Here is a 25,811-nt window from a genome sequence, read left to right as displayed (position 1 = left end):
GAAGTGGAAAGATGAAATAGAGAAAGATGTAGAGGAGGTTAATGTGTCAGATGGAGGTTCAGGTATTTCTGGATTCAGCATGTATTTCTTGAACTGTGTGCAAGGCATTGTGCTAGCTGCTGTGGAAGATGAATAAGATGTGATTTCTATCCTAAGAAAACTTAAAAACTAGATAAACTCCAAGGCCTTTTCCTACACTGAGAGTCTGTAATACTGTGATTGTTTATTGAGATGTAGTTTTTCCTATGACTAGGTTCTATGTATACAGAGTATAATTTGCTTTCATAAAGTGCAGCCATGCCCTGTAAAATGATGTTTTGGTCAATGACAGACAGCATATGTGACAGTGGTCTCATGAGATTGTAATATCATAGTTTACTATACCTTTTCTATGTTTAGGTATGTTAGGATATACAAATACTGACCGTTGTGTTACAGTTGCCTGCAGTATTCAGTACAGTCACATGCTGTGCAGGTTTTTAGCTTAGGAGCAATAGGGTGTACCATATAGCCTAGGTGTGTAGTAGATTATATAATACCTTCCATGTTTGTGTAAATATACTCTGTGATGTTCACACAATGAAATTACCTTAACAACACATTTCTCAATATACACCTGCATTGTTGATGGATGACTGTAATTTAGAGAGTACCAAAAATGAGCTTTTCCACAAATTATCTGTACCAGTGAGCCAAAGTATCCCTGTTACTTATTATTTTGGGTTGAAGAATTATCCATTGGTTCATTCTATTAAATGCAAATTATGGAGGAGGTGTAACAAAGATTCCTGCCAGAATGTCGAATTTGTTTAGCAGAATAAGAGTAGAACATGAAACAGATAACATTTTGATGGCAGGTAGACAGGACTTAGAATCGAGTCGACTGGATGGAGCACTGGCCTGATGAGGGCAAGGCTCGGATGAATTTAGGTGTGGGATGGTTGCTGGGAAGTGAAGTAGAACTATGAGGATCTTAGGAACGGGTGCTAAAAAAGAGGAGAGGGTGCCATGGAAAAGCAAAATGTGGATGGCACATTTTGACTATACAAGTCTTCTCTGAGCTGGACTTAGCTTTAAAAACTGGAAAGAGTGATGAGGAAAACCCTTGAGTTACATGAGATGAATAATCCAAACGAGGGACTCCTTTTGATCATCTGCTCTAGATTTTTTATTTTTAATTTGTAGAATTAATTTCTATTCTTCTTCTAAGTCTTGAATTTATGATTATGATTATAATTATAATTAAGCATAGGTACCAAAATAGTACAATAAATTTAATAAAATGGAGTGAATTGTTTAAGACTGGGTATCTTATAGATCATCATGTAGTTTAATAAATATTAATGCCTTATCACTTGTTAATATGCTTGATATTTTAAAAAATAAACATTTTTTCTTTAATTTTTCTTTGCTCTCTAGGACTAGTGGATAAAATTGTGAACTTCACTGTAAATTTTTACTAAAATTATGTTCTACACTTTACTTTTCCAGGACTCATTGTGAATTACAGAGATCATGTTCTATCTGTAATCTCATATGGAAGGATTTAAAAATGCGTAATTTGACCGTCTGGGGTGTGGTATTTTGAGAGGTACTCGACTGAAATTAATAGCCATTGTTATGTTGGCTGCTGCTAATGTATTAGAAATTATTCTTCAAAGAGCCCAGTTGAATGCCAAACCCAGTGTCATTTGGTGAGGGTTGGGGAAAGGTATATATACACAAACAATCCTTCATAAGCCTGATGGAGCTGCTTGCCAGTTTTCATTTATTTTAATTTGAACAAATACCAGGATCAACTTAATTTTAAAAAGGGGATGTCAGGCTTAGAATTTTAGCAAATGTACTTTAGTGGATGTGTTATAATTTTTTTAAATGGAATGTGAGGATAGAAGTCAAAGATATTGATTGTATTTTAAAGATACATTCTGGAGAAGGAAGAGAATAAAATTAAGCAGATGAAGTTCTAAAGCATTCAGAATTCCTGATGTAGGAGGTGAAAGGGAATGGCATTATGACTCTTTGTCTCATTCTGTTGCCTTCATGATGAGCACTTGATACTGTTGATGATGATGTTGGTGTTCTCCTTGGCATATAAAGGAATTTCAGATCTATTCTTTTTTTTTTTTTTTTTTGAGACAGAGTCTCACTTTGTTGCCCAGGCTAGAGTGAGTGCCGTGGCGTCAGCCTAGCTCACAGCAACCTCAAACTCCTGGGCTCAAGGGATCCTCCTGTCTCAGCCTCCCGAGTAGTTGGGACTACAGGCATGCACCACCATGCCCGGCTAATTTTTTCTATATATATTTTTAGCTGTCCATATAATTTCTTTCTATTTTTTAGTAGAGATGGGGTCTCGCTCTTGCTCAGGCTGGTCTCGAACTCCTGAGCTCAAACGATCCGCCCACCTCGGCCTCCCAGAGTGCTAGGATTACAGGCGTGAGCCACCGCGCCCGGCCCAGATCTATTCTTAATTTCTCAGTGGAGTACTTTTCTTTTACTGAGGATACTGATTCATAGGAAAAGAATTCTTTGGGGGTGGTATGCAAGTAAAAAACAATTTATAACAGACAAAGCAAAAGAGGAGGGAGAAAAGGTAGCAAAAGAGGGTAGATGCTGGGGGAGGAAACATGAGAGGAAGGAAGATGAGAAGGGAGAGTGGGTGGGATGGAAAAAGATTTTTCTCCATTCTGCTGCAAGAACAATGTTCCATTGTTCCTTTGACTCTTTTTATCCCTATTCCAGGGTATTTTCAAGTCAGGAGGGTGAGAAAGCCTTTTTGTTCCAAAGGTGTTTGCTTAAATTTGTCTTCTGTGCCAGATATTACAAATACATGGACTGAATTTGACCCACAGAAGTGCTTTGCTTTGGACAATATTTTAAAAATTGGGCAAATTCACATAAAAATCAGAATCTCCAAAAACCTTTTTTGGGGAAAAACAATTTGGCAACACTAGACCCACATTTCCATATGGTAGGAATCAGTTGGAGCTGCATAGTGGCTCCGTATAGAACCCTGTTAAGCTGAAGTAAAGTCAAGAGTGCTCACTCCAGTTCCTACATTCCCATTCGTTTTATGGTATTCACCTGCCTGGCTCCGGTAAATGTATGTTATGAGTCCTTACCACTGCTGTTAAGACCAACGATTTTGAAATTCATAGGTCAGGAAAAAGCCTCCTTACTTCTATTTTCTGCTGTCATTCCTTTTCTGAGGCAAAGTAAGTATATCTCCTGGTTGAATGGATGAAGAGTCTAAGAACAATTGGGGGAAAAATTAGCTAGTATTTCAAAAATGTTAAACCACTACAAGATATTATCAGAATTTTATTTTACTAATTTAAAGATGTTTTGTCAAATTCATTTTTAAAAATCACCTTTATTGAGGTATAAATTATATGAAATTAAATTCACTAATTTAAAATATATAATTCAAAATTTTTTTCAAAGTGATGGTATAATTTTACATTTTTGTCAGCAATGTATGAAAGTTCACTGCTCCATCATGTTATCATTTGGTGGTGTTAATATTTTAGTTTAGTCACTCTAGTGAATGCATTATATCTAGTTATATCTCATTGTGGTTTTAATTTGCATATTCCTAATGACTAATGATATTGAACATTTTTTCATATGCTTATTTTCCATGTGTATATCTTGGGGTTTTTTTTTGAGAATTACCTGTTTAAAGCTTTTGTCTATTTAAGAAAATTGAGTTATTTTCTTATTTTTGAGTTGTAAATGCTCTTATGTATTGTGGATACAAGTTATTTATCAGATACACCTTTTGCAAATATTTTCTCCCCGTCTGTGGTTTAACTTTTCATTTTCTCAAAAGTTTTTGAAAAGCAAAAGCTTTTACTTTGAAGGCCAATTTACTGATTTTTTTTGTTTTTATGGTTTATGGCTTTTGTGTCCTATCACTAGAGCTCCAGGTCACAAAGATTTTCTCATATGTTTTCTTCTAGAAATTTTATAGTTTTTGCTCTTACATTTAAGCCTATGATCCATTTTGAGTTAATTTTTTATATAAAGTGTGAAGTAAGGGTAGAATTTCATTTTTTGGCAGGTGGATATCTACTTGTTCTTGCTCTTTTTGTTAACTACTACATTAACCTGGTGCATTTGTTGAAAATCAGTTTATCATAGGTATATTCACAATTCTATTCTGTACCATTAATCTATATGTCTTTCTTTAAGCCAATATCACACTATCTTGATTATGATAGCTTAAGAATAAGTCCTGAAATCAGATAGCATAAGTCCTCTTTCTTTTTCAAAATTTATTTAAACATTTTGAAAATTCCTTTTAAAATTAAAAATAAAAAAAGTCATTTTAGGTATATTAGGTATTTTGTATTTTTATTTAAATTTTAGAATAAACATGCCAATTTCTACAAAAAGGCTTACTTGGATTTTGATTGGAATTGTATCGTATCTATAGATTAATTAGGGGAGAACTGACATCTTAAAAAGTATTGGATCTTCTGATCCATAAACATAGTACATTTCTTCATGTATGTAAGTCTTCTTTAATTTTTATCAGCAGTGTTTTATAGTTTCCATTGTACAGATCTTGCACACATTTTGTTAAACTTATTCCCAATTATTTCCAGTTTTTCATTGCTATTATAAATGGCTTTTTGAATTTTAATTTCTAGTCATTTGTTGTTAGAAATACAACAAAGTGATTTTTGCATATAGACTTTGAATTGTATGACCTTACTAAACTCATTTATTAGTTCTAGTAGGTTTTTGTTATTTTGTTTTGCTTTTTTGTGGATTCCTTACATAGGAATAATCATAAATAATCATGTCAGCTATCAAAAGTACAGTTTTATTTTTTTCCTTTCCAATCTGTATGCCTGTTATTATTATTTTTTTTTCCCTAGGACTAGAAGTACAATGTTGAATAGAAGTGGTCAGAGCTTGTGTCCTTGCTTTGTTCCAGTCTTAGGGGGAAAGCATTTAATCTTTTTCCATATATATTACATTAGTTGTAGGTTTTTTATTTTTGAAGAAGTTCTTTTTTATTCCTAGTTTATTGAGAGTTTATTATGAATGGGTGTTGAATTTTGTCAAATGCTTTCTCTGCATCTTTTGTGATGATCGTGTGTGTATGTGTGTATAGATTTTTCCCAGCTTTAAAAAAAATATATGTTATATATTTTGTTAACATCTATTAATTACATTGATTTTTCAAAAGTTAAATTTTACATCTAAAAAAATGCTTTCTCTATATCTTTTGAGATTACCTTTTGAGTGTGGTGTGTGTTTGTTTTTTTTTTTTAATATGATCAATTATATTGATGATATTTGAATGTACCACCTTGTATTTGTGGGATAAACTCCACTTGATCAGTATGTATTATTCTTTTTATACATTATAGGATTCAATTTACTAAAATTATATTAAATTAATTCTATTTTGTGTCTCACTTATGGATATTGATTTGTGTTTTTTTGCAATATCATCTGTCTTTATGGAATGAGTTCTGGAGTGTTTGTTTACATTTTCTGGAACAGTTTATGTAGAGTTGGTATTATTTATACCTTAGATGTTTGGAAGAATTCCTCAGTGAAGCCATGTGAACCTGAAGTTTCCTTGGTGAAAAGTGTAAAAATAATATAGGGCTACTTAGTAATTTGTGTCTTTCAGGGAATTTAATTTTATCTCAGTAGTCAAACTTAATGGCATAAAATAATTCATAATTTTCTCTCATTATTGTTACTTTAATGTTCATAATATCTATTGTGATATCACATCTTCCATTTCTATTACTGGTAATTTGTATCCTCTGTCTTTTTTTTTTTTCTTTCTTTCTATTTTCCTCCCACAGCCTTCATGCAGGAATCTGTTTTTTTTTTTTCCTGACTGGTCTAGCTAGTTTATCAATTTTATAAATTTTTTCAAAGACCCAGCTTTTTATTTCATTGATTTTTGTCAATTGTTAGTCCTTCTTCTATTTTACTGCTTTCTACTCTTATATTTATTATTTCTACCCATCTGCAAATTTAAGGTTTAATTTTCTCTTTTTTTTCTTGTTTCTTAATATGGAAGCTTACATCATTGAGTAATTTTTTAAAGCTATAAATTTCCCTGTAAGTACTCAGTTAGCTGTATTCAACCAATATTGACATGATGTGTTTTCATTTTCATTCAGTTGAAAATATTTTCTAATTTCTCTTACAATTTCTTTTTTGACCCATTGGTTATTTAGAAATGTGTTGTTCAATTTCCAAATATTTGAAGTGTTCCAGATATTTTATTGTTATTTATTTCTAGTTTTAATGCTATTGTGGCCAGAGAACTTACTTTGCATATCAATCCTTTTAAATTTATTGAGACTTTTTAAATGGCCCAATATATGATCCATTTTGGTGTATATTTCATGTATACTTGAAAAGAATATATATTCTGCTGTTGTTGGTTGTACCATTTTATACATGTTAATTAGGTCAAGTTGGTTGATAGTGTCGATAAGCCTTAATGATTTCCTGTGTATTTGTTCTATTCAATGACTGAAAAAGAAGTGTTGAAATCTCTAGATATAATTGCAGAGTTGTCTACTTCTTTTTCCAGATCTATTAATTTTGCTCTACGTATTTCAAAGTTCTGTTATTAAGTACACATATATTTAGGATTGTTTTGTGTTCCTGATGTGGCAACTCCTTTATCATTATGAAATGTTCCTTTTGATCCCTGGTAATATTCCTTAATCTGAAGTCTAACTCATCTGATTTCAATATAGACTCTCCAAATTTCTTTTGATTAGTGTTTATATGGCATATTTACTTTGCACTTTTTTACTTTTAACCTATTTATGTCTTTATATTTAAAATTGGTTCTCTCTCTCTTTTTTTTTTTTTTTTAGAGATGGGGTCTAACTATGTTGCCCAGGCTAGACTTGAACTCCTGAGCGCAAGGGATCCCCTGGGCTCAAGTGATCCTCCTACCTCAGCCTCCTGCATAGCGGGGACTACACTTATGCCACCATGCCTGGTATCTCCTTTGCTTTTTGTTTTTCCTTCATTTTAAATCCAGTCTGGCAGTCTGTAATGTTATTATTGATATGGTTGAATTTAAATCTACCATCTTGCTATTTTTTTTCCTATTTGTCTCCTCTTCTGTTGACTTATTAGCTATATATCTTTTTGTTTTAGTTTTCTAGTAATAGCTCTGGGTTATAAAATATACATCTTTAACTTATCACAGTCTATACCTTTAAATAATATTATACCACTTTACATATAGGATATGAATCTTACAATAGTGCTATTATCATACATTTTACTTCATATTTTGTGAACCTGTAAAAGAAAAAACAAACTGTTTTTTCATTTTCTCATACATTCAACAAAATACTGAATACTTCAGCTCTGGTCACCACAATGTGTGTGGGATTTTCCCCACACAACAAGCAATTCTTCACCAGACACCAACTGGGTGTTTTATAATTTAACTCAATTCTGACACTATCTACCTGAAGATAACAGTAAATCTCATAGGTTAAGAGTTCAGTCCCACAAGACTGCACCCTGCTTCTGATGCCAGTCATGAGTGCCACATTGTGATCTGTACTTATGACCAACCAGCTATAAATTGATGGTTTGATTAACTTGTTAGAATGGCTCCCAGAACTCAGGGAAACACTTTACTTTCATTTGCCCATTTATTATAAGGATATTACAAAGGATACAGAAGAACAGTTAGATGGAAGAGAAGCCGAGGACAAGGTGTGTACAATGAGGCACAGAGCTTCCATGGGATCTCAGGGCATACCACTCTCCAGGCACTTCCACGTGTTCAGTAGTTCAGAAACTCTCTAATCCCCATAGTTCAGAGATTTTTATGGAGACTTCACTATGTAGGTGTGACTGGTTAAATCACTGGCCATGGGTGATCAGCTGGACCTTTAGCCCTTCTCCACTCCGTGGAGGTTGGGGGGTGAAGCTAAAAGTTCCAACCCTCTAATAACATGGTTGGTTCCCCTGGCAACCACCCCCTCCCACAGCTATCCAGGAGCCCACCAAGAGTTGCCTCATTAGGGCAAAAGTTTTTCCTATCACTCAGGAAATTCCAGTCGATTTAGGGGTTCTGTGTCAAATGCTCTATTACTCAGGAAATTATGAAGGTCTTAGGAGCTCTGTGTCAGGAACTGGAGTAAAAGATCAAATATTAGAACAAAAGAGTCTCCTAGCACCTCTAGTTACAAAGGTTTTAGGGGTTCTGTCTCAGGAACTGAGGGCAGAGACCAAATATATATTTTTTATTATATCATAAAAGCCTACAATACATTGCAATTGCTTTTGCCTTAATTAATCAGATATCTTTTAAGGAGACTAAAATGTGAGAAAAAATATTATTATTTTTAGTCCCATATTTACCATTTTTACTCCTTTGTGTGGAGTTACATTTCCCGCGGATTTTCCTGAGTTCAATATAGATTCTAGGTATTAGCCCTTTATTGGATGTATAGCATGCGAATTATTTTCTCCCATTCTGTAGGTTGTCTATTCACTCTAGTGATAGTTTCTTTGGCTGTGCAGAAGCATTTTAATTTGATCAGGTCCCATTTATTTATTTTTGTTGTTGCTGTGATTGCTTCTGGGGTCTTCTTCATAAATTCTTTGCCTAGGCTGGTGTCTATAAGAGTTTTTCCAACAATCAATGTACATAAATCAGTAGCATTCATATTATACCACCAACAGTCAAGCTGAGAACCAAATCAAGGACTCAATACCTTTCACAATAGCAACAGAGAAAATAAAATACCTAGTAATATATTTAACTAAGGAGGTGAAAGACCTCTACAGGGAGAACTACAAAACACCGAGAAAGGAAATAGCAGAAGACATAAACAGATGGAAAAACATACCATGCTCATGGATTGGCAGAATCAACATTGTTAAAATGTCTATACTACCCAAAGTGATCTACAGATTCACTGCAATCCCATTAAAATGCCAACATCATTTTTTGCAGATCTAGAAAAAATAATTCTACGCTTTGTGTGGAACCAGATAAGATCCCATATAGCCAAAGCAACCTTAAGCAAAAAGAACAAATTGGGAGGCATCAATTTACCAGACTTCAAGCTATATGGATAACAAACTTAAACCTAAGGCATGAAACCATAATAATTTTAGAAAAAAATGTTGGAAAAACTCCATTGTCTTTTTATTTATTTATGTATTTATTTTCCAGGGTCCCCCAACCCCTGCCCACCATTGTCTTTTGACTTGCCTAATTTTTGATGAGAAGTCTTCTGTCATTCTTGGTTTTATTCTCCTGTGTAAAATGTGTCTCTGTTTTCCTCTGGCTGCTTTAAATATTTTTTTCTTTATTTCTTGTTTCCAGCAGTTTTATTATATTGTGGTTTGTTGTGATGTTATTAGTTACTATTATGTTGTCATTATGATGTTATTTTTATTTTTATTTTTTTTGAGACAGAGTCTCACTCTGTTGCCCAGGCTAGAGTGAGTGCCGTGGCGTCAGCCTAGCTCACAGCAACCTCAAACTCCTGAGCTCAAGGGATCCTCCTGTCTCAGCCTCCCGAGTAGCTGGGACTACAGGCATGCACCACCATGCCCGGCTAATTTTTTCTATATATATTTTTAGCTGTCCATATAATTTCTTTCTATTTTTTTAGTAGAGATGGGGTCTCGCTCTTGCTCAGGCTGGTCTCGAACTCCTGAGCTCAAACGATCCGCCCACCTCGGCCTCCCAGAGTGCCAGGATTACAGGTGTGAGCCACCGCGCCCGGCCTATGATGTTATTATGTGTGGTTTTCTTCAGGTTTATTCCATTCAGAATTTCTTGAGCTTCTTGTGTCTGTGATTTATATTTTTCACCAAATTTAGAAAATTTATGGTGATTATTTTTTCAAATATTTTTCTCTCTTTTCCTTTTTCCTCTTGGGACTCCAATTACATGTATATTAGTCTCCATGATATTGTCATACAACTAACTAAGACTCTATTCATTTTTGGATTTTTTTTTCCTAATTGTGATTCATTTGGGATAATTTCTATTGTGATCTATTCAAGTTCACTAATCTTTTCTTCTGCCACTTTCATTCCATTGCTTATCTTCTCCAATGTAATTTTCATGTCAGATTTTATAATTCTCATTTATAGTGGGTCTTTTAAAAAGTCTTCATTTATTTCTTCAACATATTCATGTTTTCTACTATATTCTTGAACATATTTATGATAGTTGTTTTAATGTCCCTTTCTGCTAATTCTATCATCTCTGTCATTCTGTTTATTTCTTTTTCTCCACGTCTCTATTGATTGCTTTTTCTCTGTATTATGGGTCATATTTTCCTGCGTCTTTGTAGTCTTTTTTGATCAGATTCTAGACATTATGAATTTTATGTTTTTGGGTGCTGGTTTTATTTTATTCCTTTAAAGAGTATTGGACTTTGTTTTGGCATGCAGTTAAATTACTTGAGATCAGTTTTATTCTTCCATTGTTTACTTTTAAGCTTTGTTAAGGGTTCCAGAGCAGCCTTAGTCTAAGGCTAAGTTAGCCTCACTACAAACTCTATTGATACCTCTTGTATTATATGATCTCTCCACTTTGGCAAGAGGAAATTATTCTTAGCTCTGTGTGAACTATAGGAATTGTTTGGTGTCCTGCTTTCTGGTGTTTCTTTCCCCAGCCTTGAGGAGTTTCACTTCATGCACATGCAGATGAATATTCAGCCAAAGATTGGAGGAGACTCTCTGCAGATCTTCAGACCTTTCTGTTCAGCTACCTCCTGTCTGATAATCTTCTGTCTCTGATTCCTGAGCTCACTGTGATGCTGAGCTCTGTTTAGATTCCCCATCTCTGCTCTAAAGCCTGGAAAATGCTTCCAGGTGATAAGCTGGGGCAATCAGAGTGTTCAACTAGGTTGTTTTCCTTTTTTCAGGAATTACAGTTCTATGTTTCCTGTTATCCAATATCTTAAAACTCTTGTTTCATATGTTTTATCCGGTTTTCTAGGTATTTATGATTGGAAGGCAATTCCCATAGCAGTTAATCCTTCATAGGTGGAAGTAAAAATCCTTGTGAAAATGTTTTAAGATTTTTGTTAATGTTCTGTAAGGGTAACTGTTATTATCATTTTTTTATACTTTTGCCAAAAAATCTATGAATTTTAACACAATTATAGAATTTCACACTGTAACTTATTTTAAAACATAGTATATTTCTTAATAGAGACTGTTGTCTTTATAACTAAAGGCAAAAAATGGTATGCATTGTATAAAACATTAGATAATTCTAAATTAATTTCCAGTGGTGTTTTGGAATGTATTATGTGATTTTGGGACACAGTAGAATTACCTTACAATTATGTACATACGTGTCAATGAAGTCCTTCCCGTCAGAAATCTCAGCCATAAGCAAAATAGAGGGCCCACTGTCCTCAAGCATGTTTAACAATGTCTAAATCATGTCTTGATTAAGCTAATATTTAAAGCATTTTGTATTTGCTGAGCACACACCACGTGTTTGGTAGGAAAAAGGGAGAGCTGAAGTGTGCTCAGTGGTAGGGAGAAGCCAACTTAGAATTAAAATATGTTGTAATCATAATCAAGAACTGACTACTTTCAAGTCACCAAGAGTTCAATAGCTGTCAGTTTTCTTCAAAAACATTCCTTTAAAGACCCTTGTGAATTAAACTTAGTCCTTTCAATATGGTTGCCAGGTTATTGTCATTATGTTAATTAAAACTCAGATTTCCCACTTATTCCTATTTTGTTAAAATGGGATTATTAGTAATTCTTCCTTAACTAGGAGTATTTTAAAAATACCTAGATTATCATCTTCCTGATAATGTTTGCTAGATTAGTACATTGACGACAACAGGTGGATAATAATAAACACAATAGCTTCCTTAGTGTTTGAGACCATATAGATCAGATTTTCAAATTGTTTTTTATAGAATATTAATTTCCTACAAGTTAAGAGATTTGTTAAAAGAGTTTCATTGTTGAATAAGTTTGAGAAGCTCTGCTTCCTCTCTCTCTTGAGTATTCATTATGTTCGTAAACGTACTCGGAAATCTTGCAGTAAAGAAATCTGTTTGATTTTAACTCAGCATTTTTCATACTTGACTACCACTCCTAACCACTTTCTTCTCATGAACACCTCTTAACCTCCCTTGAGACACTAGTGTTCCACAGAATAGAGTTTGGAAATGCAGCCTAGGTGACGGTGATATATGTCATTTAGTTACATTGTAGCTGTATTTGGTCCTAGAAAGTTATAAGAAATGTTAAAGACAAGATAATTGAGAGTATGGAAATATTTTGCCTAATGTAGACTCCATTTGAACCAAATTGGTAATTTTGAGGTACAAGTTTCTAGAGTAACTTTCTCTCTTCAAAATAAGAGCACTTCAAACTATTATAAAACTAATACCCATAAGGCGCCTTGGAAAAAAACTAACTCTTATAAAATAAGCTTTTGATAAGAAAAGTTCAAATGAATTAGAAACACATGAAATAAATTACTTTTAAAACATGCCTGTGTATAAAATTTGAGAAATAAGATGAGCTTTGACAAAATGTGTTATGGGTTTTTAACAAATTCATACATTAAAAAGTTCAGGATGTTTATGATCCTCATGAAGAAGTCATCCATTCCTAACTTAAAGTGCCAGAAAAGAGTTAGAAAACGAACATTTGTATTTAGAAGGTGCTTAACAAATCTCAACATGCTATAAAGCAAGTTTTCTGAAGTGACTAAAGTCTACTCACAACTCTTCCTAATAGTCTATCAGAACTACCTACTGAAATTCCAAGTTGAAATACTAATGTCCCAGAAATATAGACATGATATTTTGTCTTTTATTCTTTTTTGGTAATGAACAGAGATAAGGCAAGGGGTTTTAAAAAAGTTATTGTTTCCATTAGGTAACTCCCACTCCAACTATTTGATATTTGGTCTTAGTACACAGCTCTAATAGGTATTTCCTTATTTATGCAAAACAATAATCAGTGATGTCAACAGGCCTCTGGAAATAGAACTTCTTAACTTGTGTTTATTCTGCTGAATTCGAAGCAATAGAGCAGAAAGCATTGTGATTCTGTAAAGACACTTGCTCTTTGCCTTTTATAAAGTGTGAGGTTTACAAGAGAATTTTTTAAATAAAGTAATAAGATTTACAGTAAATTGTCTATAGATGATTAGTTTCTATAATCATAGTACCTTACTGTTATCTCTAAAGTGTTCAAAGGTGAAGAAATATTAGTTTAGTAAAAAATGTTAGAAATTAGGAACATATAGTTAATAAATGTTCTGGTATTTGTATTTCACAAGATTAAGACACATTTTCTTATTAGATTTTTGGAGTAAAAAAGGAGTAAAGTAAGATGATGTACATTGTATCTATATCTAGGCCGTTAGTGTTGTATGCAATGTTTTGAGTGTTAGTTGAGAAAAGAAGAATATATTGGTACGTATAAATTCTATTTGTACTAATGAAAGTTTTTGATATTGTTTACTTTGTGATGCCTTCAAGAAAAGTATGTGATCTAGCATATAACTTGTTCTTTTCAAGAAGCCATGAATAAATTTTACCTTCTGTCGTATATATACTTATTTACATATTTGTAACTTCAGGAGGTGCTAATTCCAACATTGAATTCTAGTTTTTTAGTGTGTAGAATTTCTTTCTTAGATATTTTATATAAATAATTTTAAAAAACTCTAATTTTTTATTGCATCTGTGCAGCAGCAATAAGAAATCTTTATAGACTATTACTTGTATATGTGAGAGTCCTAAAATTTCCGCTTGATAGAAAGTTTGATCTGCATCTGTCTATCCATTGTGATTATTAATTTTATGTGTCAACTTGCTTGTGCCACAGGGTGCCCAGACATTTGGTCAGACTTAATCCTGGGTGTCTCTGTGAAAGTATTTCTGGATGAGATTAACATTTGAATTGGTAAACTGAGTTAAGCAAATTGCCCTCCTTCATGTGGGTGGGCTTTAGCCAATCAACTGAAGACCTGAACAGAACAAAAAGGCTGAGTAAGAGAGAACTCCTTTGCCTGACTGAGCTACGACATTGGTCTTTCCCTGTGTTGGGACTCAAACTGAAACATCGGTTCTTCTTGGGTCTCAAGCCTGCTGGCTTTTAAACTGGAACTTACACCATTGGCCCTCCTGTTTTGCAGGCCTTTGGCCTTGGATTGGAACTGTATCATCAACTTTCCTGGGTCTCCAGCTGGCCACCTATAGATCTTGGGACTTGTCAGCCTCCGTAATCATGTAAGCCAATTTTTTATAATAAATCTTATATAATAAATCATATGTATCTCCTATTGGTTCTGTTTTTTCTGGAGAATCCTCACTAATAAATCTGACTTCCTGCCTTCTTGTCTTTTTTCACTAAGTCCAGAAGAGAGCTATGCAAGTACTATACTTAAGCGAACAAGTAGTTGCAGAGAGTTGGATTTTGCATACTGTTTTGCATCCCCATCCTTACCAGGCTTTTCCAACTATATCCAGTCACAGTTGAGACTAGATGAGGAGGAAGAGCCATGAGACCAGCCATTGTCTGTGTGTGCATTTCATGACAAAATTTTGAGTATCCTAAAGACTATTAAAATGTCTCTCAATTTTTTCACACTATTAAAATAATTTTGTTCTATCTTGTCAGGTGATTTTGGACCCCATCAACAGAAAGGCTGGAATGCTAATTGGGTTTATTAATGGTTTAAAATGAGATCATGTTATTTTAGAAGTTGCAGTGAAATTTGTGTTATAAGTCAGGGTGGGCCGGGCGCGGTGGCTCACGCCTGTAATCCTAGCACTCTGGGAGGCCGAGGCGGGTGGATCGCTCGAGGTCAGGAGTTTGAGACCAGCCTGAGCAAGAGTGAGACCCCGTCTCTACTAAAAATAGAAAGAAATTATATGGACAACTAAAATATATATATACAAAAAAAAAAAAATTAGCCGGGCATGGTGGTGCATGCCTGTAGTCCCAGCTACTCGGGGGGCTGAGGCAGGAGGATCGCTTGAGCCCAGGAGTTTGAGGTTGCTGTGAGCTAGGCTGAAGCCACGGCACTCACTCTAGCCCGGGCAACAGAGTGAGACTCTGTCTCAAAAAAAAAAAACAAAAAACAAAAAATAAGTCAGGGTGACAGGACTTTTTCTACAAAGGGCCAGATAGTAAATATTTTAGGTTTTGTGGGTCCTATGGTCTCTGTTATATTATAACTCTGTCAAAGTGTGGCTGTGTTCCAGTAAAACTGTATTTGCAAAAACAGGTGATGGGCAGATTATAATTTGCTACAACTGTTATAAAGAATCTGACAAAAATTACAGTTACCTTTTGTCGAACATCTACATTACTGCATAATGTTATAAGCACAATGCTTTGTTATTGAATGAACTCTTACAACAAAGAGGAAGCTGAGGCTCATGAGGCTCTTTTTTTTTTCAATGCTTCCCTTCAGAAATGATCATGAGGCCTTAAATTATTACCCCAAGTTCACATGGCAAATTGCAGAGTCATTACTGGAACACAGATTTATCTCCAAAGGTGATGATATTCTTACTCTGAAGGAAAATGCTCTGAGTTTAAGAACTTTGCTTTCTGTACTCTAAAAAAACCAGGTTTTAAAATGTAAAGCTGAGCTCCAGTGATCTTACTGAACTCATTCCTAACTGAGGGTTCAGATAGTAGCCAAAGAAAACTCTCAGAATTCAAATGGAGGATAACCAACTAGTGATCTTCAGGGCACTAGAGTTTCTCTCAGCTTTTTGCACTGCTTAGATTACAGGTATTCTTGAAACTTGCTGTGGTGCACCAGTTGCCTTCAAGGTCTTTCTTTTTTGGCTTTTTTGAGGGGCTATGTTTCTTGCTCTGGGTAAAGTCTTGGAAGGAAGCTTACCAGAATTCTAAGATTCTCTTCCCAAAATTGAGAACCAGAAGCTAGAAATACCTCAGATCTTTGGAGAATATAGTGGACTAAGATGAAGACCTTCGATTCTAAAAAGTAAATAAAGAAGTTGTCCAGTTCAGTTGTCATCCTATCTTTACCATCTTAGTGCTTCTGGCCTGGAAACAAACTTTGATTTATATACAGATTGCATTCAAATCTGCCTTACATGAACAAGTCTTTGGGAAAAAAATGCATTTTCTCTTTCCTTATGAAAGCTTCTGGTAGCTCTGAAAATGCAAATCTAGGAGTGGGAGGGCTGTTGAAATTAGGGAAAACATCAGTGATGTGGCATGTCAGTATGTGTATTAATCAGGGTTCTTTAGAGAAACAGAACCTATAGGATGGAGATAGATAGATATATATTTTACACACACACATATACATACATATATACACACATACACACACACACACATATATATATATAGTATCTCCAGAATGTGAGTGAGTGAGAGATTTGTTATAAAGAATTGGCTCACATGATTGTGGAATCTGAGAAATCTAGAAACAGGAGAGCTGATGGTATAGTTTCAGTCCAAGCCTGAAGGCCTGAGAACCAGGAGAGCTGATAGTGTGAGGTCTAGTCTGAGTTGGAGTCCAAAGGCAGGAGAAGACCAGTGTTTTAGCTTGAAGATAGGCAGAGAGAAACAATTCTTTCTTACTCAGCCTTTTATTCTATTAAGACCTTCAGTGGATTGCATGAGACTCATCCACATTGGGGAGTCAAATCTGCTTTACTCAGTCTACTGATTCAAATTTTAATCTCATCCAGAAATACACTCCCAGAAACAATGCTTTATCTGGGCACCCCATGGCCCAGTCAAGTTGATACATAAAATTAACCTTCACTGTGTATGAGTGTGTAAGAAAGACAGAGAGAGAGAGAATGTGGTAGAAATAAGAAAAGCTCCATAACCCAAATCTTTCTTCTCCTCCTTTTTTTTTAATAGATTATAATTCCCTTTCCCATTTTCCAAGGACTGATCTGATTATTTATTTTTTTGTAATGAATATTTATTGAGTATCTACTATGTGCTTGGCATGAAGTTACTATTGGGACTACAATAATGAGTTGGACATACTGTCTTCAAGGAGGTTACCATTTTTGGGGAAGGTAAGCAAATATATTGATAGTTTTAATATTATGTATTAAATGCTAAAACACGAGTAAGCATTAAATTCTAAAGTAACACATAGGAAAGACATCTAATCTTATTTGGGGAGTCAAAGGAGGCTTCCTGGAGGAGATAACATCTGGGCTAAATAATGAAGAAGAAGAACTTACTCAGACAAAAAACCAGGAAAACCTGTCCAAGGCAGAGGAAACATGGTGGATGAGAAATGAGGTTGGAAGCGCATCTGAATTTTCCTCAGCCCATCTACATAATTCAACTGGATTAAGCATGCTTAACATCAGGCATTTTTAGAGAAAATAATAAGCCTCTTTATTGGGTGCCATGAACCAAAAGGAAAAGATATGATGCTAATCACCCATTCAAAAATCTAGTCAAGAGGGTTTGAACATTCTTTTCATCAGGATAAATATGGCTGGCAGTGAGTAAAGTAATAATGACCCTTCTTAGTTATGTTAGGCCCCTTTTTGGTTACCAGTTCTGAGGAAGTAATTAAATTTATTTGGGCTCAAATCTTTTTTTCGTAGTTTATTGAGGTATAATTGACAAATAAAAATCGTATATATTTAAGCTGTACAACGTGATGCTTTGATATGCATTTACATTGAGAAATTATGACAATCAAGGTAATTCACATAGTAACCATCACCTCACATAGTAACCATCAACTCTCCATATGAGTAAGGAAGAAACTGTGGCAATTCCCCTAAGGTCCAGGTCTCTCTGAGAGTGCTCTTTCCAGGCCATAGCACCCAACTTAGCCTTTGATACCAAGGCTTTTGTGTTAGAAGTGGGGCTAATCTCTTGTTTCCTCTTTCCCTTCCTCTCCCCCTCAGGTGAAATAATCACAAGTGGATTTCAAGAAACATTCTATGTTATGTCCTGACCTTGAAACACTTTGTCATCCTAAGAAGTTCAGGCTTTATCTGGGGTCAAAGAAATGACAAATCAGATCATTCCAGCTGCAATGTGAAGAATGGAGTGAAGTAGGTGGGAGGGACACAAATCAGGCTTCTAGGGGAGAGAGCATGATGACCTGAACTAGGGTAAAGGCAGTGGGAATGGAGACAAGTAGGTGATTTGAGAGAAATTAAGAGGGTAGGATAAATAGGACTTGCTGACTGACTAGATATGGTGGGCCTGGTGAATGAGAGGCAAGACTCGAAACTGATGGTCGCATTTCCGACTTGGGGGATGGGGTGTACAGTGGTGCTTGTACAAAGATTGAGAACGGGACAGGGGAAGTGCATGTCAAGCAGTTCTGAGCAGCAGTCAGCTGCTAGGCTGGCTCACCACACTTCTGTACATTCCTGAGATAAGGAAACAATGAGCCCAGACAGATTTAGACAGTTTGTTACTCAGAGCAAAATAAGTAGCATGATCTTCATGTTTGTGTAGATTCTCCAAATCCCGTGATACAGAGTGAGGCCCAGATAGATGCTGTGGACACAGTGGATCTGTGTCCTCCCAACCTTATAAGAGGCTACTAGCAAACTTGCCCAACTGTTGTCCTGGAGGATGATACTAGCTTTCTTGTCCTGGTCAGGAGACAAACGCGCTGGCCAACTCAGAGGAATACACTATCTCTAGTCCGAGACATATGGAAGCACCATGGACAATTGCCTTCCAACAGCAAGATGATTTCAGTTTTGGATATATTGAATTTGAAATGTCCATGATATCTAAATAAAGATATTCAGTAGACAGTAAAATGTTTTAAGGAATATTTAATACAATGTTTATAGAAATAATAAATAAAATCTATATACTTTGGCCATTTATTATAAAATTTATAATTTTGTTATAAAATTATATAATTTGGCTATCATTTGTAAGATAGTTACAGCAAGTGGTTATTGTGTTGCCTAATTAACCACTGTGATATCATTAATGTGTGCAAGATTTATTATTTTATTCATCACAAACTAAATTCACCTAGGCTTAGTCTTCTGTTGTTCATGACGTTTGATGATCTGCTAACAACCTCAAAAAACAAGAAAGTAGTGTGGTGGCAGGATATTTATGACATACTGTGGAACTGGCCTTATAACTGTGACTTTGCTCACTTTAGTCTAGACCAGCCCTCTCTAATAGAAATAAAATGCAAGCCACAAATATGAGCCACATAAAATTTAAAAATTTCTAGTAGCCACATTAAAAAAACTAAAAAGAAACAGGTAAACTTAATTTTAATAATATATTTTATTTAACCCAGTATATAAAAAATATTATTTCAACATATAATCAACATAAAATTATTAGTGAGGTATTTTACATTTTTTTGGTGCTAAATCTTTGAAATTTGGTATGTGTCTACATTCATGGTATGTCTCTGTTTGGACTAGGCACATTTCAAGTGCTCAATAGCTGCATGTGGCTACTGGCTACCGTATTGGACAGTGTAGGTCTAGATCTCAAGAACAAGAAGTTATATTTCATCATGTATGATGAATATAGTTCTTTCTATGTTAGAAGATTAAATACTGTGGCATATTTTTATCTTAAACAATTGAATATTAAGGATAACTAATATTATAATGAAAAAAGTAGCCACTGAATTTATAGATTTTTTAATATTTTTATTTTTGAGGAGATTGTGGATTTCACTTAAAATTAGCTAGATCTTGCAGTGCCTGAAATAGTAATCTTGGAAGGTGATTTAGGCCTGTAGGCTATATCATTGGTAAACTGCTCAGGGATTTCACTAAGTGGGCTAGGTAGCTGGGAGATTTAAAGCATAGTTAATGTACATCATTTACCCTTGGGGAATAAATTACATGTTGATAGACTTTGTTCTATTATTTTATATAATGAGGTGCCTCATCATTTTGTGGCTTGTGAACATTTACTTATTTACCGTGTTGACAAATGTATATTGGCTCTGCAGTGCAGAAGTATCTCGAAAACCTAAAAGATTTCTGTTAACTAATTTAATGAAAAACAGACATTTATGGGAAAAGTCAGCCACCTCATGTGCCCTTAATATAGCTGTTGGAAATAATATATTTTTTAAGGTGTGAAGTATGTTAGTCGTTTTAGAAAAAGACTACTTAAGTAGCTTGAAAACTTAAGACTCTTCTAAGAAACTGATGATACATGGTAATAACTTACTGAGTTTGCTTTGGGCAAGCCCAGAAAAATCATGGAAGTTGCTATATATTTTAGTGAGCACACCTTTAACCCTAATGGATGACATGTAGTCACACTGAATTGTATATTGAGGGGATGTGCTCAGGGAAAGTGAGTTTCTGTGCTGAACGTCTGAGCGAAAGCACTTGACTGCTTGTAAAGCCTGTGGCTATCTCTTTGATGTCGATTATTATCTGTGATTATTTCTTGAGGGTTTTTTGTTTGTTTGTTTTTTAAAAGACTTGGGAAAAGCAAATGGTAATGTTACTATTTTAAAAAGATTTTCTTTTAGCAAATATTCCATAGGAAAAGACAAATAGTTGTACTGAATCCTTGCTTATTGATGCTTTTATTTGATGCCTTATTTATTGATACAAACAGCTTTACACATTAGATCAATTCTATAACAAAGTGATACAAAAGTGGATGTGCTGTTGGTAATAGGATTGAATAAAGAAGTCAGAGAAGCAATAGGGTGGGTAGCATCGACTTTGTTCCCATGACCCATAGGAGTATGTGTACACCATTATGCACTTTAGGGAGTTTGCCAATCCACTACTGTAATAGAATCCAGTAGGGGTTAATGTCATGTTTCTTTAACCATTCGTGGGCTAAACCCATTGTCATTTAATATCAGTTGCTTTGGAATGAAACTTTGGGAATGGAGAGATTATCATGAAAGGAGTCTTTAAACAATTGTGTAAAAAGTTTGAAAAACAGTGTTCTACTGTAATAGTCAGAGAAGACCTCCCTGAGAAGAGGATGTTTGAGCTATGACTTGAAGGAGATAGGTGAGTGAGCCCTACAGGTACATTGAGAGGAAGGTTCCAGGCAAGTGGGGGAGGATGGTGGGTGCAAGCCCCTAATACAGGAGCATACCTGGTAGTTTGGAGGGATAGCATGGTGGCCAGTGTGGCCACAGAAACACAAGGGTTGCTATCATTTATTGTCTTCTCTATTTTCTAGGTACTATTTGTATAAACCTGACTTGTGAAATGAGGCAAATTGAGAAAAAATGTTATAGCAGAAGAACGGGTTTCAAATTTTTTAAAGCATTGCTTGGAAATAAATCCCCAAATATAAAACAAAAGTGACATTACAGCTCCAATTATGATGTGACATATCAGGAAACCTTGAGAGTCGGATCAAAGGGGCTCCCACTGACCAAATCTAGAAAAATTTTAGTTTAAAAATAATGAGAGTAATAGATTTTAATCCATTAAAAAAAATCAAAGAGTCCACACTTAAACGAGGGAGTAGGATACCAACTAAAAAATGTAGGAGGAATGATAGTTTTAGAAAATCACTATTTCGCAACCATCATAACTATCAGGCAAAAATCATCAGTGGATGCTAAAACCAGTGGGTGAGAATTTGATGAGGACCTGGGATATTTACAAAGTTGTAAAAAGTATCTCTCCATAAATTACTTTTTAATGAGAAAGGATAAAACAGTTTTGGATTACAAAGAACTTTACAGTGGAGTAACCTAGTAGACACCACCTTAACGACTTAAGTAATCAAAGTAACATTGCCAATAATTGGACAAATCAATATCATGTGCTTCCTGATGTGATACACTCAGAACACAACATAATTTATATGGTATTACTGTCAAAAATACATAACCTAAATCTAATTATGCAGAAATATTAGACAAACCCAAACTGAGGGACTTTTACAAAGGAAATTGCATATACTATTTACAAAGGTCAGTGTTGTCAAAGACAAGCAAAGGCTGATTCTGGACCAAACAAAAATTGCTATAAAGGACATTTTGGGGACAATTGGCAAGAGTTAAATAAGTTCTATATATTAGATTAGATAATAGCATTATGTCAATGTTAAATTTCCTGGTTTTGATTATTGTACTTTGATAATATCAGTGAATTTCTTTATTCTTGGGACATGCACACTGAAGTATTTAGAGGTAATGCAACATGGATCTGCAACTTACTCTCAAACAATTCAGAGAGAAAAGTTATATGTAGAAAGAGAGAGAAGAGAGAAGAGAGGAGGGGGAAGGGTAGGAAAGAATGGTAAAACAATTGTGGCAAAATGTTAACAATCTTGGTTAAACACATGCAAGAGTTTTTTATACTACACTTGAAACTTTTCTATAAGTTTAAAATTATTTCAGAATAAAAAGTTGAAAACAAAAATTGATGGTGTGCTGGATGAATTGGGCCTGGAGCTCCTTCTATTTGGTACCCCTTCACCCATTTTCTTCCAAGAAGGACCTTGAGGCACCCAAACATAGTTTGAAAATCACTGCACTAAAGTGATCATTCTTCCAGCTATGAAAAGGGAGAAAGCAAATAATCTAAAACATGTAATAATGATTTTTATATAAGAAAGGAGACATCTAATATTTCATTACCATAAAAAGAGACTACTTGTCCTTTTAAATATTGCTAATGTACAAATATTGTTGGTAAATATTGAAAGACACTTAAAAAAGAGCATATGGGAAAAAATTAGGCACTAACGCAAAGTCTTTATTTGGCCCAAGGGCTCAGGGAATTGTGAGGGAGGCTGCCCCTAGGTAGTTAGGAAAAAATTTAAGTAGCAGCAATAAATTTTACTTTTACTTTAGGTAAAAGTAAATATGTGCAACTGAAATGAGGTATAGGAAGGAGTGAAGTGTGGAAATTCTAATCAGCATAATTATTTAAGTTTATAATCATAATAAGGATGGCTGCTATCACTAGAATGACAAGGTCATAGTGACTTTTAAGAGTTAGAGGACTGCCGGGAGTTTGCGACTCTCCCAACAAATCGGGTCCCAGGCAGGAATGTCACAAGAGATTGGAAATAAAAAGTATAGGTTAAAGTGATGGGGAAATCAGGGGTCCTCCAGCATTCCCGTGAGCCAGGAGGCCACGAGTGGAGTCCCACATCAATATTTATTCTTTCAGCAAACAATTATTATCAGTCACTGATTTACATGTACAAATCATGAGTTTAAGTTTCGAGGTCTCCCAAAGTAACAATAAACTAGCTAAGTTTACACAAGTTAAAGACAAAATCGTGAGTCAGCAGTAAAGCGTATAATCCAAACGGGAACAAGGGAACCATGTACTTCTTTCTACTTTATCTAGTTCCTCATTTACTGAGACATGAACTCAGGAGAGAGATAGGAACATTGCCTCAGGCTTAGAATAGCAAAGTGCTCTTATCTGCTGGGCTGGCATCCTTTGACCATTCTCTCCACCTTCGGATTAAAATCCCCATCTGTTTGCAGACATCCAGGCTGTGTCCCTCAGGTTTCAAGGTAGGGTCTGTTTGCAGACATCCCTGATCAGTGGAATATCCCCCTCAAGGTCAAGCAGCTTTAGCTCAGTGTACTGACATGGCCCCAGGTTGCTCTTTGGCAAAGTCCTATCCCACTGCTGGGGTTCTCATGTCTCGACCCTAACCCTCAACAGAGGACAGATGAAAAAAATAATTCAGAATAGATAAGAGAGCAGTCAAAAGAGCAACATTGAAAGCATCATACTTCATGCTTTAACAGTTGTACTGAGTCAGTACCACCCATGTACAGTCATACATTACATATGGACATTTTGGCCAATGACAGATCACATATATGATGGTGGTCCCACAAGATTATAATACTGTATTTTTACTGTACCTTTTCTATGTCTGTATGTTTAGATACACAAATACTGACCTTTGTGTAACAGTTGCTTTCAGTATTCAGCACAGTAACATGCTGTGCAGGTTTGTAGCCTGGGATTAATAGGCCATACCATATAGCCAAGGTATGCACTAGGCTGTACCATGTAGGTTTGTGTGTGTACACTCTATGCTGTTCATGTAACAAAATTGCCTGACAATGCGTTTCTCAGAATGTACTCCTGTCATTAAACAATGTATGACTGTACTTAAATATAATAGCATCCATGATGTCAAAAAGAGAGGAACTCTACCTGAGCCAGGTATCATTTCCCTATGTTTCTTAGGGTAAACAATGTAATCCCTAGTCAATATAGTACTTCAAGAAGAACAGAACTTAGAAGTCCAGAAAACAGTTTGAAACTACTGAAATGATGAAATTATTATAAGCATGTGAATAGCATATAGATTGTTTTAGGTTGGCTTCGAGGGAGTTCTTGTTTCCTTAGAGGAAAAAACCCAACAGAGAGGAGCAATCATAAGTCATCTTCTTTTGACCTCATTTGCGTGGTAAATACTAAAACCCTGTAGGAGATGAGACATAACAAAAGTGGGGAAATTAGCAAATAAGATATGAAAGAACATTGTTTTCAAAACTACCACAATGTATCAGAAATTTTAAGGGGTGATCATAGCATGAAAATAAACTTTATTAAAAGTTTAACAAACAATGCATATATCAAAATGAACAAGAAAAGCAGCAATGCTTTATACAATGATAGCACGTATGAAACCTGTGGTTTCTTGGAAATTTGGAAGCTATTAAAATGAAACATTACTTCTTATGAACAAAGGTGATATAGGAGTAAAAAGCACTATTGTTATAAATATTAATATTAGCCTTTCTTAGAGATTGGGGAAAGTATAAATTACAAAAAAAAAAATATGTGAGAAATGATCTGTAATTTTAACCTTCCTGGGCATGGTATGAAAGTAGGCAGTACCAGATTAAGGACAAAAGCATGTTGACAAAGGAGCTATAATTGCAGGCAGTGTATAGGCAGGGTGCGTTGTAAAGTTCTGCCATGGAATAGCAACAGCAGTAGTTGGAATAAAAGAATAGTGGAATGGATAATTTAATGACCACTTATAATAGTTATTACTCTCCAATACATGGTAAGAAAGGCAACCAAATCCAGTGCTCCAGGACACAAGTAATTGGCTAAAACAGGAAGAAGTGTTGTCTTAGTGTAGCCTTGCTCAGCTGCGTAGGTACCCTCTGCAGGCTCCTTCCATAACATCAGGTATTACCTACTGCTGTCAGCAGAGCTCAGACACGGAGGGCTCAATGTTGTCTGCTGCTCTTTGGAACATCTTGTATTTTAATGATCATGATAAATGCTTGGGAAATATGCAGCAAATATAGAGATGTTGGTGTTTCAGTAGAATTAACGACCACATCTGTCTTTTGACTGGTGTTTTCTTTGAAATCATCAGGCCAAGTGAGGATTTCCTAGTCACAGATTTTATTAAAGGGATTGGCTATATATAACATCTGACATTTTTGATTCTTATAATGGACTAGGTTTTAAAGACTGAACCACAGTTCTGCCCGCTGAAAAGCACAGGTGTTCTGACAAGCAATAATAATAAATAAAACGTGGTATTTTTACTTTGTCAAGTAGTATGCGTGTATATAGTACACGCAGGGATCCAGAACACAAGGCTAATTTAATGGCAATCAAATTTTAGTATAATTTACTTGATTTTAACATCTTCCTTTTAGACTAGAATATGGTATTTTAAAGAAGATCAGACAAATTACTCATTCTGGGAACAAAGACTTTTGAAAGCTGTCAGCTTACTGACAGTTATGATGAGCATTTATTTCAGACTTATAAAACATATTAATCAAACTTGTTCACAGCATGGTGGTCCAAAGAGGGTTATTTTATTTTTGAGAGATACTTTAAATAAGTTGAGAGCAC

Source organism: Eulemur rufifrons, chromosome 17, assembly GCF_041146395.1.
Source record: "Eulemur rufifrons isolate Redbay chromosome 17, OSU_ERuf_1, whole genome shotgun sequence".
Taxonomy (NCBI): Eukaryota; Metazoa; Chordata; class Mammalia; order Primates; family Lemuridae; genus Eulemur; species Eulemur rufifrons.
This window is presented reverse-complemented; position numbering follows the sequence as displayed.